Below are 6,967 nucleotides of genomic sequence, written 5' to 3'. Positions count from 1 at the left end.
GTGGGAGAGTGAAGAGAAGAAGAGGGAGAGAGGAAAAGGAGTGGGAGGGTGAAGAGAAGAAGAGGGAGAGAAGGAGAAGGAGAGAGGAAAAAAAGGAGTGGGAGAGTGAAGAGAAGAAGAGGGAGAGAAGGAGAAGGAGAGAAAAGAAGGAGTGCGAGAGTGAAGAGTAGAAGAGGGAGAGAAGGAGAAGGAGTGGGAGAGAGAAGAGAAGAAGAGGGAGAGAAGGGGAAGGAGAGAAGGAGAAGGAGAGAAGAAGGAGTGAGAAAGAGAAGAGAAGGAGAAGGAGGAAAGAGAAGTAGAGAGAGAAGTAGAAGAAGGAGAAAAAAAAGGGTAGAAGAGAGGAAGAAGGAGAAGGAGAGAGGTAGAAGAAGAAGAGGTAGAAGGAGAGAGAGAAGTAGTAGAAGAAGAAGAAGAAGAAGAAGAGGTAGAAGGAGAAAAGAAGAGAAGAGGAAGAGAAAGAGAGGGAAGGAGAAGAGGAGAAAAAGAAGAAGAAGAGAGAGAGAGAGAGAGAAAGAAGGAGAGGGAGTGAGAGTTGGTGAGTAACTACAAAAAGCCACACTCAAACCACTCCTTTGGCAAAGAACCCCATCCAGTGGTCTTTTCTACCTGAACCTGTCGACCCGAAAACCGTTAAGGTCTGGACCGTCCAATCTCCATGAGGTGAATGGCTTCCAAGAAGAAAGTTGCAGAAAGCATAGGAGCCAATGCCACCGGTAATGCTGGAGAGGCGAGTGGAGCGACCAACGCAGCAAACATGAATCAAGCCCAGGTTCTAAGCTTTAAAATTAATTAGGCATTATTTCTCGTGGAAGAGATGAAAGGGTTGGTGACGTGCATGGAACACGAACGAGTATTAGGGTTCTGTTTACTCTAAGTACTAAGTTGCATGCACGAAACGGTAGAGTTTGGAATTCGCATAGGATTATATGCATGAAATGATAGCTTTTACACACATAAAATGATAAGGTTATCACCTTACTTCACATAAAATGATAGATTTTTAATAAGTTCAGTGCATGAATAGTCATTTAGAATTCACGTTTTGCAATCATGGTTAAAAGAAACACATGAAATATTAGTTTTTGTTCATGAGATACACTTGCCCCGTTGGACAAAACCCTAGACTTTGATATACGTAAGTCACATGTGATCCGGTGCATTAGAAATAAGTACTCGTTTCCAGGAATGAAGAGAGATAAAAGTTGTATATGAGGTACAACTATACTAAACGCACTATGTGCATGATGGATAAGGTTGATTGGGAAATCTTGCATTGAACCACACTAAGAGAATTGGAAGGATCGCATGCACCTAGACTGCATCTTGAAGGTCTAAATGAAGAATCATGAGTTGCCATGTGTGTTAATTGAGCTTGGTTGGAACTAGAAGATTAAAAGACCCTTGGTTGGGTTGCGAATAAGGCATGTCCGTTGCCTTGACTGACCAGCTAATGTTTGAGTTAGGGATTAAGATATCCTAAGGTAAAACCCAAGGGAAAAGGGCAAGTCAAAAACAAGTTAACTTACCAAGACCATTTGCTTGCGTAATCTTGTTTGAGATTATTGGGATCTCGCCAAGTCACGAAAAGACCCAAGATCGGATGCTGGGAGCATCCGAGTGTTTACCGCAGCACAGAGGAGCGGGAAATGGAAAAAAGGAAATAGCAAAAGGCGCAGGACAAAAGGAAGAAAAAGGCTCCTTAACCGGTAACCAGACCCTGAAAAAATTAAAAGCACGGGCACGACCCTCAGGAAGTCTTAGAGTCGCCCAAGGAAAGTAAAAGAGTAAAAAGGGCACCATTAAGTGTGAAAGCGCTCCCGAATCCTTGTAAAAGAGCTCCAGGCTCACTCCTACGCAAATTGTATGCATTAGTTGGGAATAGGATAGATTAGAATGGTGGGAAATGAGAAATGGGCCTAGGCTAATGGCCGGCCATGTAAAAAAGGGGATGACCGCCCATGAAAAGTAGGGCATGTATATAAAGTTCAAAAAGTGAATGAGAAGATCATTCTTGTGTGTGGCCAAAGCTTCTTTTTTTTCTTCTCTTGTTTCTTGCCTTCTTGCTTGTGCTTGAGAGAGGGATTGAGAAAGTGTGAGGGAATGATTGTGTGAGAGTGAGGGACCTTGGAGAAGAAGCTCTCCATCTTCTCTCTTCATCTTCCCTCTTCATCTTCTCTCTTCATCTTCCCCTCCTCTCTTCTCTTCTCTTGTATTGCGCGTGGCTATGGAGGATGAAGCTCATGGGAGAGGGATTGAGGTTGCTTGACCTTGCCTCAAGGATCGTGGAGCTACCGGTGTGCAAGAAAGAGGAGGGTACTCGATCGAGCATCAAGGTAAGCTCACTACATCCGTAAGGTAGGCATTGCGCGTCGGCTATGTGAGAGGTAGCCATGGCCACTCGGTTCGAAACACTTGAGCAATAAGTGGTCCGTAGGTCTCGGGGTAGAGCTTGTAGTTCCCCTTTATTTTGGTTCCGTTTGCCGGGATAGACAGAATCGAGCCTTGAGTGCCATGCGCATTAAATCGAGCATAGAAGTAGGGTTTGCAGCCCGAATCGGTGCTCGAGATAGCTAGGAGATTTAGGAGATTTTAATCCGTGAAACAAGTAAGTTTTTTGGTTTGTTGGAAGAATTAGTGTAGGACTACCATTCTGCATCTCTGTTTTGCATTTTGGCTGCACTAGATTAAGGTTAGATTAGGTTAAGAAAAGAGAAAACAAAAGGTTTTGGCTGCTGCTGGAAACATGGAAACAGGGGACCAGATTCATCACAATTCTGGGTACCATCGATTTGTGCTACTCCAGGTGAGTCTGATGTTTCTTAGTAGTGCCCCAATCATATTTGGAAAGTCTCTTGTGATTGTGTGTATCAGGCGTCAAGTGGGATCGAAACGCGTCGAAATCGCGCCTGCCGCCAAACGTAGTTGGACCAGGTCTCAGTGGTCTGATTCCCTGAATTGGACCACCCGAGTCCTGGAGTCGGACCGTCCGATTCCAAGAATCGGACCGTCTGACTGAGGGAGTCGGACTGCGTGCTAGTCGGACCATCCAACATTCGGATCAGACCAAACAATTTTAGAATCGGACCCCACTACCAGATCGGACAGTCTGATCGGACGTGCCACATGGCACTCGGACCACCCATCATAGTCGGACCATCAGACTTTAGGAATCGAACCCGACCTGTTCTACTGTTGGACTCGGACCACTCTGTCAGACTGCAAGAATCGGATTGTCCGACTACTAGAGTCGGACCAGCCCTATCCGATTCTGGGAATCAGACCATCCTGCCAGAAGGAAAAATAAGGATCTTTAGTTGACCCTGCCACAGACCTGACCCCCAGGACACAACCCTGAACACCCCCAAGACCCAGTTTGACCATTAGAACCTCATAGACCAATCGAACTTAGAGCAGAATAGAAAACACAGCACAGACCTTCAGAAAGACCATAGAATAGCCGGGAACCGAGCTTAGAACTCAAATCAGGCTAAGAATGTGGAGAGAAACAGAGTGGAGTTCACTTTAAACGCTTTATGCATCAATACTTCACTCTTATGTTCCACTAAGTTTGCACTGTAAGAAAAGAGAAAAGCCTGTTTTTGCACCAAGCACCACGAAAACGCAGCATAACGTGTGAATAAGGATTGCAGCTGCTTTCAAATAACAAGGAACACATCAGGATATCTAATAACATTAAGGAGCCCACTAGTAGGAGAAGACCCCAAGACTTAGGCAGGTATCTGAGTGCCCTACTAGTAGGACCTGGAGAAGACACGAAGACACGGAAAGCAACAATATAGAGGATTGGACGCTGCTGGAGCTGCTTGGATTTATTGACAACCTCGTGGAGCTAGAAGCAGAAACAATGTCGGGATCAAGAGGCAAACGAGGAGAGGATCAATTAGACTTAGGAGAATTTCCAACCTCAGTCCAAGAACTGGTCCACAACTACGATCTACTCACTAGGACCGTGATCCAGGGCAGACCTGTAGAGGAAGTGGTAGCAAACCTGGAAGAAGAGAGAAGAGCAATCAAGAGAGTGCTAGAAGGCATAATTGCCTACAACCATGAGCAAAGGGCTAGAAACCTATAGCAAGACGTAGATACATACGAGGCTAGACGAGTGCTAGACCTAGCTGGAGCAGCCAAATCTGGACCAAATGTAGAGAGGGAACGGGAAGCAGAGGCTGACATGACATTGAGCGAACTGGTAGCAACGTGACTCTTGGGCAATATGTCCGTTGAATAGAGCGCTACTACCCTAGCCACCGCGCTACTATCGGGATTGGGAGTCATGCAAGGGGCTAAAGGGTAGGCTAGAATCCCCATCATAGCAAAACAACTAGCTAGATACGAACCTAGCAGTGACCTATACAGCTTCATGGAGTAGTTTGAGCAAGTATGTGAGGCAAACGGTCTTACTGACCCTACGCAGCGAGCTCAAGCTTTCGGCTTGTGCTTAGGCGATAAGGGGAGGACCTGGTATTCTAGTCTAGATGATGCAGAACGTACGCACTTTGTTCGCCTTAAGAGCCTCTTCATCAAGAGGTTTTCGGAGGCAGGGTATTCGGATAACCTCATCGTTAGGTTGATGAATATCAGTCAAAGGGAGAAGGAAGACGTTAGGGATTATGTCACTCAGGTGCATAACCTGTACAAGAGAATCCCTGCCAATGAGTGACCTACTGAGAGGGTAGTGTCTACAGTGTTCATGAACGGGATTCGGAGTGAGGAGATCTATAAGGCTTTGGCCAGTAACTCCTCCTTGCAACGAGACGTGCTAGCTAGAGTTTTCGAGGAGGCAATACGCGTAGATGATCAACTCAGGGAATGCAGCATGAGGACTACCAACCGAGAGAGTGCAAGCTAGAGGGACCCTGAGAGATCAACTACTTCGGGGAAAAAAGCAACTGCTAGTGTGCAAGATAAGGGAAAGAGTTTAGACCACGACCAGGGGATGGCAGAAATGAGAATGGAGATTGCATGGTTGTAAGAGCTAGTAAGGAATCCTATGAGATCGCATGTACAAAATATATATACTGCGGCAGCAATCACCTCCTAGTTGAGTGCCAAGATCTTAGATCTTGACCGTGCTCAAATTGCAGTAGATTCGGGCATGATGTAGTGCATTTCAGAATGCCGAGGAGATTCCCATATGCGCAGCAGTACAACCATCCATACTTAGGTAATAGGCCACCCAATTTCTTTGGGAGGGGAGCGCAGTTAGCTCTCCCAGCACCGACGACTGACTCAAGACCTGCCGTACCTAGGCTGGAGATGAACCCAACTGGTATACCCAGACCACCAGGGGCTTTTGTAACCCACCCATCTAGCGATGCTCCTGTTCACTTTGTGGAGGAGCCTAATGAGGAAGAAACATATGTCAACCCGTACATATCCTATGACGAGGAGGGCAACCCAATCCTGATGGACTATCGGCCGGTGCCGATGATGGCTTAAGGAAGAGGAAGAGGCAGAGGCTTTGGAGGGCCAAGCCAAGATCCAGTCACATGCTGGACTTGCGGCTACCAGGCCACATTTCATCACACTGCCCAAAACGAGAAGAAGCTAACAAGGACAAAGTGGATCTCCGATGCACAGAGTGTGGAATCACACATTTGTTTCCTGACTGTCGTAGGCGGAAGCCATCAACCAGCTCTGCCAACATGCCATCGGTGCCTTTGGGGCTTTTTGGAGTAGAAACCTTTGACAATGAGGATACACCCATCCCACTACATGTTATGATGCAAGCTTAAACAAAATAGGCAGGCATCTCTTGCCAGGGCCAAGTAACCTTGATGAGGAGGGCAACCCAGTCCTGATGGACTATCGGCTGGTGCCGGTGATGGCTTTAGGAAGAGGAAGAGGCAGAGGCTTTGGAGGGCCAAGCCAAGATCCAGTCACATGCTGGACTTGCGGCCACCCAGGCCACATTTCATCACGTTGCCCAGAACGAGAATAAGCTAACAAGGACAAAGCGGATCTCCGATGCACAGAGTGTGGAATCACACATCTGTTTCCTGACTGTCCTAGGCGGAAGCCATCAACCAGCTCTTCCAACATGCCATTGGTGCCTTTGGGGCTTTTTGGAGTGGAAACCTTTGACAGTGAGAATATACCCATCCCACTACATGTTATGATGCGAGCTCAAACAAAATAGGCAGGCATCTCTTTGCCAGGGCCAACTAACCTTGACGCAACCTCAATAGGAAAGAAAAGCCAGAGGAGACGGAAAAAGAGAACCGATGCAAAGATAACTCTTAAAACCAAGGAAGTGACTATGTTAGTAATGGGAAAGAGGGTCATAGACGCAGAGGTGGAGACCTTAGCTCCTAAGACAGTCGAGCTAGGGAGTGCCAAGGTAGGGGAATATCCCCATCCCAAATGGCAGCTCGAGGCTATAGCTAAGGTCAAGGAGTGGGTCAAGGACGCCCAAAAGCACCTCAAGGATGCTGAACCCATATTAGAAGATCCTATTGACGATTTCTCCAGCGTGAGCACACCAGTCTCACCTTCAAAACCACAAGTTGCGAGCATACCTGCACCACTGGGGGCAAATCAGCAAGGCCAAGGGGAAACTTGCCAGGGCAGACGGAACGCATGGCCTAGAAATGCTAGCCTTAGGGGAAGACAAGAGCCCAGTAGCCTCCTCACAACCTTATTGTCTACTCCAGTAACTCTAAGCTTGGAAGACCTGCTTAGGCAGAATCATTCCTTATGGCAGGAGTTAAAAGATTTGATGGAGGGACACACAGGGCTTGTGGGTGCTGATCCGCAAGATCATGATGCGGTTACACAGATCCCAAGTCTAACTCTACACTCAACTCCTAAGTCTTTGCACATCAATGCTTTTTGGGAAGGCACTGAAATGCATGCAGTTTTACCCGTCCTAGCCTTAGGAGATATGACGCGAAAAGGAATTGTAGACACAAGCGCAGGTATTAGTGTACTAAGCCATGCAGCCTTA

Source organism: Lygodium microphyllum, chromosome 4 (genome assembly GCF_053477565.2).
Source record: "Lygodium microphyllum isolate KBCC chromosome 4, Lygodium_microphyllum_v1.1.10, whole genome shotgun sequence".
Classification (NCBI taxonomy): Eukaryota; Viridiplantae; Streptophyta; class Polypodiopsida; order Schizaeales; family Lygodiaceae; genus Lygodium; species Lygodium microphyllum.
This window is presented reverse-complemented; position numbering follows the sequence as displayed.